This window comes from Triticum urartu, chromosome 2, assembly GCF_003073215.2.
Source record: "Triticum urartu cultivar G1812 chromosome 2, Tu2.1, whole genome shotgun sequence".
Taxonomy (NCBI): Eukaryota; Viridiplantae; Streptophyta; class Magnoliopsida; order Poales; family Poaceae; genus Triticum; species Triticum urartu.
In genome coordinates, this window is record NC_053023.1 from 729652952 (window position 1) to 729666163 (window position 13212).

General features: G+C 43.6%; 1 long non-coding RNA gene across 2 annotated transcripts; it reads right to left on the reverse strand.

Moving 5' to 3' along the window:
- Positions 1–8071: 8071 nt before the first annotated feature.
- On the reverse strand, positions 8072–8806 carry LOC125534444. 2 transcript variants are annotated; one of them, XR_007294487.1, is made up of 3 exons: positions 8436–8806; positions 8260–8330; positions 8072–8130 (listed from the first exon to the last, which is right to left on the reverse strand). It is a non-coding gene; the product is annotated as an uncharacterized LOC125534444 (long non-coding RNA). The 2 variants fall into 2 exon arrangements; XR_007294486.1 differs by having other exon boundaries at positions 8260–8339.
- Between the last annotated feature and the right edge of the window lie 4406 nt (positions 8807–13212).

The following is a 13212-nucleotide window of genomic DNA, read 5'->3' on the forward strand; positions in this document are numbered from 1 at the left end:
CTAGAAAGGATCCATTTTTAGCAACGAATATCTTGCCTTCAGATCTATGATAGAAAGTGTACCCAACAGTTTCCTTTGGGTATCCTATGAAGACGCATTTCTCTGATTTGGGTTCGAGCTTATCAGGTCGAAACTTTTTCACATAAGCATCACAACCCCAAACTTTAAGTAACGACAACTTTAGGTTTCTTGCTAAACCACAGTTCATATGGTGTCGTCTCAACGGATTTAGATGTTGCCCTGTTTAGCGTGAATGCAGTTGTCTCTAATGCATAATCCCAAAACAATAGTGGTAAATCGGTAAGAGACATCATAGATCGCACCATATCTAATAAAGTATAGTTACGACGTTCGGACACACCATGATGTTGTGGTGTTCCAGGTGGCGTGAGCTGCGAAACTGTTCCACATTGTTTCAAATGAAGACCAAACTCATAACTCCAATATTCACCTCCACGATCAGATCGTAGAAAGTTTATTTTCTTGTTACAATGATTTTTCACTTCACTCTGAAATTCTTTGAACTTTTCAAATGTTTTAGACTTATGTTTCATTAAGAAGTGTACCCATATCTGCTCAAATCATTTGTGAAGGTCAGAAAATAACGATACCCGCCGTGAGTCTCAACACTCATTGGACCGCATACATCAGTATGTATTATTTCCAATAAGTTAGTTGCTTGCTCCATTGTTCTGGAGAATGGAGTATTAGTCATATTGCCCATGAGCCATGGTTCGGAAGCATCAAGTGATTCATAATTAAGTGTTTCCAAAAGCCCATCAGCATGGAGTTTCTTCATGCGCTTTACATCAATATGACCTAAACGGCAGTGCCACAAATATCTTGAACTATCATTATCAACTTTGCATCTTTTGGCATCAATATTGTGAATATGTGTATCATTACGATCGAGATTCAATAAACCATTTATATTAAGTGTATGACCATAGAATGTTTTATTCATGTAAACAGAACAATAATTATTCTTTGACTTAAATGAATAACCGTATTGCAATAAACATGATCCAATCATATTCATGCTCAACGCAAGTACCAAATAACATTTATTTTGATCCAACACTAATCTCGAAGGTAGAGGGAGTGTGCGATGGTGATCTTATCAACCTTGGAATCATTTCCAACACACATCGTCACTTCGACCATAACTAGTCTGTGTTCATTCTGCAACTCATGTTTTAGTTACTACTCTTAGCAACTAAACCAGTATCAAATACTGAGGGGTTGCTATAAACACTAGTAAAGTACACATCAATAACATGTATATCAAATACACTTTTGTTCACTTTTCCATCCTTCTTATCCGCCAAGTATCTAAGGCAGTTCCACTTCCAGTGACCATTTTCTTTGTAGTAGAAGCACTCAGTCCCAGGCATGGGTCTGGCTTTGGGCTTCTTCATGGGAGCAGCAACTTGCTTGCTATTCTTATTTAAAGTTCCTCTTTCTTTCCCTTTACCCTTTTCTTGAAACTAGTGGTCTTGTTAACCATCAACACTTGATGTTATTTCTTGATTTCTACCTTCGCCGATTTCAACATCGCGAAAAGATTGGGAATTACTTCCGTCATCCCTTGCATTTTATAGTTCATCACTAAGTTCTAGTAACTTGGTGATAGTGACTAGAGAACTTTGTAAATTATTATCTTATCTGGAAGATTAACTCCCACTTGATTCAAGGAATTGCAGTACCCAGACAATCTGAGCACATGCTCACTGGTTGAGCTATTCTCCTCCATCTTGTAGGAAAAAGTACTGTCAGAGGTCTCATACCTCTCGACACGGGCATGCATATGAAATACCAATTTCAACTCTTAGAACATCTTATATGCTCCGTGGCTTTCAAAAGTTTGTTGGAATCCCGGTTGTAAGCCGTAAAGCATGGTGCACTAAACTATTAAGTAGTCATCATACCGAGCTTTGTCAAACGTTCATAACGTGTGCATCTGCTCCTGCAATAGGTCTGTCACTTAGCGGTGCATCAAGGACATAATTCTTTTGTGCATCAATGAGTATAATCCTCAGATCACGGAACAAGTCCGCATCATTGCTACTATCGTCTTTCAACTGATTTTCTCTAGGAACATATCAAAAATAAACTGGAAGCTACATCGCAAGCTATTAATCTACAACATAAATACGCAAATACTATCAGGCCTAAGTTCATGATAAATTAAAGTTCAAATAATCATATTACTTAAGAACTCCCACTTAGATAGACATCCCTATAATCATCTAAGTGATCACGTGATCCATATCAACTAAACCATGTCCGATCATCACGTGAGATGGAGTAGTTTTCAATTGTGCACATCACTATGTTGATCATATCTACTATATGATTCACGCTCGACCTTTCGGTCTCAGTGTTCCGAGGCCATATCTGCATATGCTAGGCTTGTCAAGTTTAACCCGAGTATTCCGCGTGTGCAAAAATGGCTTTCACCCGTTGTATGTGAACGTAGAGCTTATCACACCCGATCATCACATGGTGTCTCGGCACAATGAACTTTAGCAACGGTGCATACTCAGGGAGAACACTTATACCTTGAAATTTAGTGAGAGATCATCTTATAATGCTACCGCCGTACTAAGAAAAATAAGATGCATAAAGGATAAACATCACATGCAATCAATATAAGTGATATGATATGGCCAACATCGTCTTGTGCCTTTGATCTCCATCTCCAAAGCACCGTCATGATCACCATCGTCACCGGCTTGACACCTTGATCTCCATCGTAGCATCGTTGTCGTCTCGCCAAATATTGCTTCTACGACTATCGCTACCGCTTAGTGATAAAGTAAAGCAATTACATGGCGATTGCATTTCATACAATAAAGTGACAACCATATGGCTCCTGCTAGTTGCCAATAACTGTTACAAAACATGATCATCTCATACAACAATTTATATATCATCATGTCTTGACCATATCACATCACAACATGCCCTGCAAAAACAAGTTAGACGTCCTCTACTTTGTTGTTGCAAGTTTTACGTGGCTGCTACGAGCTTAGCAAGAACCATTCTTACCTATGCATCAAAACCACAATGATTTTTCATCAAGTGTGTTGTTTCAACCTTCAACAAGGACAGGGCGTAGTCATACTCGATTCAACTAAAGTTGGAGAAATAGCCACCCACTAGCCAGCTGTGTGCGAAGCACGGTGGTAGAACCAGTCTCATGAACGCGGTCATGTAATGTCGGTCTGGGCTGCTTCATCCAACAATACTGCTGAATCAAAGTATGACATGCTGGTAAGCAGCATGAATATTATCGCCCACAACTCTTTGTGTTCTACTCGTGCATATAACATCTACGCATAGACATGGCTCTGATGCCACTGTTGGGGAACGTAGTATTTCAAAAAAATTCCTACGATCACGCAAGATCTGTCTAGGAGAAGCATAGCAACGAGAAGGGAGAGTGTGTCCACATACCCTCGTAGACAGAAAGTGGAAGCGTTTAGTAACGCGGTTGATGTAGTCGAACGTCTTCGCGATCCAACCGATCAAGTACCGAACGCACGTCACCTCCGTGATATGCACACGTTCAGCTCGGTGACGTCCGTCGAATTCTAGATCCAGCTGAGGCCAAGGGAGAGTTTCACCAACACGACGGCGTGGTGACGGTGATGATGAAGTTACCGACGCAGGGCTTCGCCTAAGCACTACGACAATATGACCGAGGTGGTAAACTGTGGAGGGGGGCACCGCACACGGCTAAGAGATCAACTTGTGTGTCTATGGGGTGCCCCTCCCCCGTATATAAAGGAGGGGGGGCGGCCGGCCCCAAGGGGCGCGCCCAAGGGTAGGAGTAGGATTCCCTCCCTTTCCTAGTCCAACAAGGAGGGGAAGGAAGGAGGAAGGGGAGAGAAGGAAGGAGGGGGCGCCGCCCCCACCCCTTGTCCAATTCGGACTGGGCGGGGGGGGGGGGCGCCACCTCCTGGCCGGCCCTCTCTCCTCTAAGGCCCATGGTGGCCCAGTAACTTCTCGGGGGGAGGGTTCTAGTAACCCTCCGGCACTCCGGTTTTATCTGATACTATCCAGAACACTTCCGGTGTCCGAATAACATGGTCCAATATATCAATCTTTATGTGTCAACCATTTCGAGAATCCCCGTCATGTCCGTGATCACATCCGGGACTCTGAACAACCTTAGGTACATCAAATCACATAACTCATAATACATATCATCATCGAACTTAAGCGTGCGGACCCTACGGGTTCGAGAACTATGTAGACATGACCGTGACACTCCGGTCAATAACTAATAGCGGAACCTGGATTCTCATATTGGTTCCTACATATTCTACGAAGATCTGTATCGGTCAAACCGCATAAGAACATACGTTGTTCCCTTTGTCATTGGTATGTTACTTGCCCGAGATTCGATCATCGGTATCATCATACCTAGTTCAATCTCGTTACCGGAAAGTCTCTTTACTCGTTTTGTAATGCATCATTCCGTAACTAACTTATTAGTTACACTGCTTGCAAGGCTTATAGTGATGTGCATTACCCAGAGGGCCCAAAGATACCTCTCTGACAATCGGAGTGACAAATCCTAATCTCGATCTATTCCAACTCAATAAACACCATCGGAGACACCTGTAGAGCATCTTTATAATCACCCAGTTAGGTTGTGACGTTTGATAGCACACTAAGTGTTCCTCCGGTATTCGGGAGTTGCATAATCTCATAGTCATAGGAACATGTATAAGTCATGAAGAAAGCAATAGCAATAAACTAAATGATCATAGTGCTAAGCTAACGGATGGGTCTTGTCCATCACATAATTCTCTAATGATGTGATCCCATTCATCAAATGACAGCAGATGTCTATGGCTAGGAAACTTAACCATCTTTGATTAACGAGCTAGTCAAGTAGAGGCACACTAGGGACTCTCTATTTGTCTATGTATACACACATGTACTAAGTTTCCGGTTAATACAATTCTAGCATGAATAATAAACATTTATCATGATATAAGAAAATATAAATAACAACTTTATTATTTCCTCTGGGGCATATTTCCTTCAGGAGGAGAAAGGAGGGAGGAGGAGTACCTCTCGGTGGAGGACGGCCCGTGCAGGGGGGGGGGGCGGCGGGGGGGGAGGGCCGATGCGGGAGGGCGGCCGGCGGGAGAGGAGGCCGGCGTGACAAAGGGTGGCCGGCGGGGAAGGAGGGCCGGCACGGGGGACGGCGGCAGGTACCTTGGGGGCGACAAGAGCGATGACGCGCGGTGGAGGCGAGTGAGAGTGTGAGGGGGAGAGTGAGGACGCGCGCGTGCCGCAGTGTGGATAAGGTGTCTGTAATAGTAGCGCTAGTCGGAAGAGGTATGTATACTGGTCGGAAGGTGCACATACAATAGCAGTAGCGCTTTCTGTATACGAGCGCTACTAGTATGCCTGGCCTGCCGACAACGGTCTGGCAATTATAGTAGTAGCGTGTTTTATAACTACTGCGCTACTGGTAAGTGTACTAGTACAAATGCCCATGTGTTGCACCGGGCAAAAAAAAATTGTACCAGTGTTCATTTCTTATATCCAATTCCAAAAAACAAACATTGGAAGTAAGGTTACACTCTTATTGTTGTTGGGAGCATGAAGTGTGGAAACCAGCCTAACTACCTTCGTCTGTTGGAAGAGTAGTGGTGCATGAAATAGACTGTCAATTGGTTTTATCTTTTGCTTTTCCGGAAAACATGAATATTTCTTTACTTTTTAAGAAACTGAACATTTTTTACTTTTTAATTAGAATTGGAACATGTTTTGAACCGAACATTTTATGAACACATACAGTTTTTTTACTGATTTTGTGAATATGAATATTTTTTTGAAACCAAGAACAATTATAAACACTCATTATCTTTTAAAAAACTGACACTCAGTGGCAGTAACTAAAAAATGATTGTTGGTGTCCGGACCATGGAGAATAGAGTTAAGATATTCTATCGGGTGGAGATGAGTGGTGTATTTACTTTTAGTGGGACATATAGATGTTGGCATGTTCTATACTATAAGAGAGTTTAATAACTAATCTATTTCTTTTTGGAAATTTCAAAACATTTGAATGCAAACAGACTTATACTATGTTGAATTTTTATATTTGTGAGTCTACGTTTGTACTGTGGTTTTCAAAAGAAGGTCTCCTTTAACCTTTGTATGCAACAATTTAATATGTCGTGTGTTGCACTAGAAGGAAAAAAAAAATCACCACATGTTGTTAGTGATTCATTCATGTTGCCACTTTCCATGTTCACCACCATCGTCAAAGATGATACAATTTTTGGTGTCCACAGTTGAAAAAAGTTGATGAATCCACATCCATGTCCCTCGACGTTGCATCAATCAGCATCACACTATCACCAGATGGGAGAGTAGTGGTGCATTGAAGTGGATTGTTTATATACACAGTTATGTGTTAATATTCATAAGCGAAAAGGGTTTTTCTATGCTGTTTTTTTAGAAAATGTTGGTTAAATATCATGATGCATAATAATATGAAAATGTACAAATTATTGTTGTAGATATGACGATACCATTACAAAAAAGATTGTAGATGAGTCAATTATTCAAGTATTGGCCCATTACGGAGCAAACGATCTCTCGGCAGTAAAAACTACGCATCACGTGCTCAAGATCACCATAGTTATGTTTTTTAAGCTAGGCCCAAAAAATTGAAAATAGCATGTCAACAAAATAAGATCAGAAAAGGACAAAGCATATTTTTTTCGTGACAAATATATAAAAGTAAGCTACATTCTATAGGATTGGTTCATCAATCTTCTGTCACACATCGTCACATCCCATGATGACTTGGGGTTTACACATGAGCAATCAGTAGTTTTCAAGTTCTCTACACATGTACTGGATAGCATTTTGGTCAGCTGGAGATAATAAGAATAGAATGTCAAAACTTCAAAGGAAAATATTCAAAGAAAATATATAATTATAATGAGCTCTTAAAACATCTTCCATGCAATTTTTTAAATTGTTTCTCACATAAACTTACCAGGCCAATCACGTCCTTCGTTCATGTTTCGAACAGCTGTGTTTTAAACCGCCCCCAAATTGGAGGAACATAAGGTCCTAGGTATTGCCAAATCTGCAACTAAAAAGTACTCTGATGTCGTACAAATATTTAAGAAACTAATAATCATGCAAGGAAGACCTTGTTGTTCTTCAGCCAATGGCAAAGCTGGTGACTTCACTGCTCATTGCTGAGCGAGTGAGTGTGCAACCAAGTTTAGGCATTCTGAAGTTTTCAAAGTTACCATGGTAAAAAAGAAAGAGCACCAACCAACATTTATTCACGAAACAACGAAATTAAATGATTCAGGACACATGTGAGTGCAACTGCTCTGAAAATGAGTGTCTTCACTATTTCAAGTAGGAAGCTGGCAAGTAGGTGAGATTCTTCTCCTCTGCTGAATCCATATAAAATTCAGTGCCCATCATTTATTCAATACAGTATAACAACACACCACCTTATTAGGGTGAGCATCACCACGTTGAACTAAACTGAACCAAAATCAAATCGAAGCCTTTTTCTACATGGCTATGGAGGGATTATCATATAGAGATACATAACATAAATCGCCCATAGAGCTGCTCAAGAGGCGGCGGTGGCATACGTACCGTGGTGTCGAGCTGCTGCGTGCAGACCGTGGAGTTGAGCTGTTGTGTGTGCGCGAGGATTTGATCGGCTGGGCGACCACGACATCGTCAAGATGAAAAAAATAACAGGCCCCTAACCAAGAAACATTGGTCATATGATGAAATCAATTAGCAGCAATCAACCACGAAAAGAAAATGGGTCAAATGGTACCTGCGGTTGGATGAGAGGGGAAAAGGAAAATCCAAGCAACAGCAGGAGCTAGAGCGGAGACCAAGGCCGCGCTTGGTATGGTTGTAATTCGATACAAGTGTATTTAACTTCCGGGTGTAACTTACCGGTCTAGAGCTTTTTTCAGCTGGAAACCAAAACGACCGGCGGAGACCTGTATATTTTACAAGCGTATTCAGATGGAAAACGAGAAACCAAACAGGGCCCAAACTTATATCTAATCCGACCAAACTGGATCACTATTTGTTCATCAGCGGCATCTACACATGGACAGGAAAAAAGATCAAGACTTTGATGCCTATGGGTTCTTAAAACTCTCAGGATCAATTGAATGGAGTACTAAATTAACTGAATTAATGGTTGTGCAGGATTAATCAATTAACACTCACCTGGATTGGATGGATGGATGTACCAAAATCATTAATCTATGCCAAACAGAGAAAGGTCCTTTATAAAAAGCCTGGAATTACTGAAAAAGTCTGTCAATGCTAGTAAACATGAAACTTCAACAACGTTGGTGTATGCATTGGTAATGCAAGCATTCATTCATATTAGCTAGAGGTACCTTCCAATAGCCGGGCTACTGAAAAAAATACATCCCCTCTCACCATGTACATGAGCATGCTTCCTCAAGGCAGCCACATCAACAAAGGTCTTGCCACAGTTGTCATAGTTGCAGAATAAAAGGATCTATGTGGCCGGTTCGACCTTGTGCGGCTGCGTCTCCAGCTCCTGCTCCTGCTCTTCTTTTCATTTTCCTTGAGGTTCCAGTACACATCCTATTTGAGCTCTTAAACAATTGAACCACAAAATTAGTTTTGTATGGTAGGAGTTGAATTAAGGTTTCATATACGAATTTAGAATTTGTACTCAGAAGTGGACATACAGTATCCCCGCAAAAAAAAATCCACATGTATAGTACATAGTTTGGAAAAAAATTACGAGAGTGGTTTTTTAGAACCCGGGTGCCTAGGCACCCTCTTATCCCTACCATCCATCCAGAATCTGGTGCTTAGAGATTTGTACCATGCACTGTAGCATCAGAATTCATTAGCAGGCCTAGTGCTTCACTAAGCGCGAGAGTATTGACAGATTTCAAACGATCCAGGGCCTAGTCTAGCGCTGTTCGGCCTAGCCTGATTCCACCTACGGAAAAAGATGAATAGTTGTTAGGAGTTGACATGTGTCTTTACTGTTCTTGACCCGCACTATTCATCTGGCTGGAATCTTTCTTTTCGGAGAACGCAGGCTGGTGTGATCTAAACACGACGAAGGAAGGAGAGAAGGTACTCTCTCCGGTCCTTTTTAGTTTGTATATATGATTTATTTAAAGTCAAGCCTCATAAAATTTGATCAACTTTATAGAAAAAAAACATTAATATTCACAACGTGAAATCAATACCAGCAGATGCGCTATGACTTAAAATTTCATATTGTATAATTTAACATGATAGATATTGATATTTTTTCATATAAATATGGTTAAACTTTACGAAGTTTGACTTCAGACAATTCTTATATGCAGAGTAAAAAGTACCAGAGGGGTTAGAAACTTGATATATAAACTGAAGCTGATGTGAAAGCAGTAGGGTCCCGCGTTGATTTGACCGTACTAAGGGACACGATGCAGGATATAATCTAGAGAGAATTCCTTATTTGACCCTTTCTTAAAGTTTGGTTCCTTATTTGGCCCAAGTAAAAATTTCTTCCCTATTTGACAACAAAAGTAACTTTTGTTCCTTATACGACACTTTCGTCCAATTTAGACACTAACGGTGTTAAGTGTGAGGTGAAAAGACCATGTTGTCCCTGTAATATTTTTGTACCCTGATCATCATCAATACAAAGAAGAGGTTGCTACACATCAACGCTACAAACCAAGGCAGGGTACGCACTCAGGCATGCAAAGGAAGGACAGGGCATGCACGCATGCACATAGCACCCAACAAAGCCAGCACTCAGGCATTTACACAAACAGTTGCTGGGCACGGCGAGGAAAGTCACGACGACATCTCTTCCGATTTCCAGATTGCAGCACGCAAGAGAGAAGGGGATCAACATTAGTCACTACCCCCGTTTGTGCAGCCGCCGGCGCCCCAGGAAGTCACACGCCGGCCATACGCACGAACAAGCAAGCACGTCACCAGCCTTGCGAGCAAGCCACATGCACACGTTCGGCCAACCTTAGCAAGCCAAAGCCCTTACCTGAGGGAGCGTGCATGCAACACCAGGCTAGCAGCACCGCTGGCTGCGCTGGTCGGTCTCTCCGCCGGGCGCTCTGGCCGGCCCCGCCGCTGCATCATGGCTCCACCGTCCCGCCACCCAGCGTTGTATCTGGCTATGTCCGACTACCGCAGGCGCATCTTTATCGCGACTGCCACGAACCGCAGGCGATACCAACGCCGTCCGCGACTCATGTAGACGCGCCATGTCCGGGTGGACGCCCGAGGCTGAGCCCGCCTCAGCGTCGTGGAACATATCCACTCTGCAGCCGCACTCACGAATGATGAACTAACCAAAATATTGGAGCATACATCCCTAAAACATGGATAAACTGATTTCCTTCTTCTTTTTACTACAGTCAGGATAGTCACACAATACACTAGGGGCAAAACGGTCTTTTCACCTTACGCTTAACACCTTTAGTGTCTAAAATGCACAAAAGTGTCATATAGGGAATGAAAATTACTTTAGGTGTCAAATAGAGAAGGAAATTTTATTTTGGGCCAAATAAGGAACCAAAATTTAAGAAAGGGCCAAATAAGAAATTCTCTCTATAATCTACATGAGATACACTGCATGCTCTGCCCATGTCTTGTCCTTTCACCAGTACACCGCATGCACAAAAAAAGATAGACAATTGCATGGCCTGACCTCCGTGCCAGGGCAACAGCGGTGCTGTCCGTGACATGCAGCCAGACCTACTCTGTGTGCTACAGCCTAGGACCAGCCCTGTTTTAGTCTGAAAATCCCATGCTTAATTAAAATCACAATGCAAGTGGTCTGCTGCTCTCTGCACCTCAGCACGAATCTTTGAAACAGTGGACGCACAGGATAAGGGGGTGCCTAGACACCCGGGTGCCATGACACCTTTACGAAAAGTTACTCAACGATATCTGTGAAGCAGAAACGTAAAACCAAAATTAAGATTAATAATAAACACTGTTCAAGATATCTTCCGATATTCCGATAAATTGGCCGATTTATCGCTTATCGTGGTCTGACCGATGAGATAAATCGGCCGATAAATCAACCGATATGTCGATAAATCGGTCGACATGCCGATAAACTGACCGATTTACCCCTTATCGCAGGTTGACCGATAAGTTCCCGATAAGCGATATCTCCGACATTGATAATAAACTATGAAACATTCTCATTCACCACAGAACACTACATAGCTGAAACTGGTGTTCACTTCCTCGACCACGTACCTGGCGCACATCACCTCCCCTTCCTGCTCGAAAAAGCACATCATAGAAGATTAGGATGTTTTATTTGAAGACTACATAAAATTTCTCTGTACCAGCCAAGTGCTTCTCAGATGCCATCTTAGATTGGTTCACAGGACAGAAACAAAAGCAAGGGTGTAATTGGTCCCTGCTGTCATGAAGATCCTGCAACACAAAACAAATAGCAGTCACTTCTGCACTAATCCAGACCAAAACAAATCAAGAGAACTATTAATTTTTCTGAAAAAAGATCAAGAGAACTATCCTAATCCTCACACATGAACATCCTAATCCTCACACATGAACATGGACGCACATCACACATCCAGCCGCGCACATCATGCCATGCCAGAGGAGAGAGGGGGCAGGAGATGAATGCTCTTTGAAGTGACCTGCCTTCTTTCTCTCCTTCTATTCCTTCTTCCTCTCCTTCTATTCCTTCTCTACAGAGAGCGGCCGTCCAACCTTCATGGCAGCCGTCGGTTGAACCCCGCAGGTCGCCGCCCACGGAGCCGCTCGTCGCCGCAGCCCCTGCGGAATCGCTAGATCCACCCGCCTCTGCTCCATTCCCGGTGCCGGCCCTCGCGAGCTCCTCCCATCGTCCTCCTGCATCGACCCGAGCCGCCATGGATGGCCGCTGTGTCCGCGTTGATTGTGGGCGAGCGAGCGCGTCCGACGCTTATGGCCCCGCCTCAGCGCCTCCCCTCCTGCTCCTCCTCTCGGCGGGGCAGTGTGCCGCCCGCGCCCTTTATGTGCTCGCCGCTGTCTTCCTGCTCCCGGTCCGATCAGAGCGGGCAGAAGCGATACATGCTTTATTAGTAGTTAAAGATTAAAGATAAAGATAAAAATAAAGATATAATAGCAGCGCTTTTTACGGTCAAGCGCTACTGATAATTAGTAGCAGCGGTGTCTTTTAAAAAGCGCTACTAGTAAGCTTCGGTGTATAAGGTTTTTCTGATAGTGACCGCTCAATTTGAGCCATGGCGCTGGCCGGAGCCATGCCGACGACTTGTCTTGGAGCTGAAGCTGCTGACATAAGCCATGCTCGTTGTGGATTTGAAGAACCCAGTCCACGTCAAGCTCAAAGAACCAATTCTCCATAGACCATAGCACGGTCCGGGCCACCGCATCCAAATGCTGGTGCGGGAGATGCGAGTACATGGAACGCTTGGATAATACAGTGTGTGTAACCGTCCCTAACCATTTGGCGAGCGACCATGGCGAGCTCGTGGCCGTGGGCGCGGAAATCCGTTGCGACGGCGGACGGCGAATGGGAGGAGCTGCCAGAGTTGCTATAGGAAACCGAAGCACCGTAGTCGCCGGAGCAGCTGGATCCGCTTTGACCGGACTGAGAGTGGGAGGAGAGAGTGGATCTTATCTGTGCTTCGGTCACTGCGACGGTCCGGATCCAGTCGCGGTAGAGGCCGCACGGCGGGCAGGCCGCCATGGATGCTACTTTGTGGATGGACGGCCTTGGTCGAGCTCGGTGAGATTGGCAGGGGAGGGAGATGAGAAGTGTGGAACGGGCAGCTGAGGGGTGCCGTTCTAAACGCTCCACTGGGACGGCTGTCGTGTTGAATAAGTGAGCAATTTTTTTCCTTAATTTTAATCCAGAAAAGCGTAGATAAAACATAGCAGCCGTAATATAGATGACACTGAAATCAAGTTTCCAAACTGTCTGCAAATGTCTAGGTCATCTAACACTATACATCAAACTTCCGTTCCGCTAGGCGATCCAGACGTCCTATATCACATAAACCTGAAGCAAAGCCAGAAAGTTTTGCGAGCGTCGAGACCTCTACCATGTAATCCAACACCGTCGGCCCTCACAGACCCCCTCTCTCCTCCTCCTTCCCCTATCAGTGAAATGATATGCACATTGTGTATTAA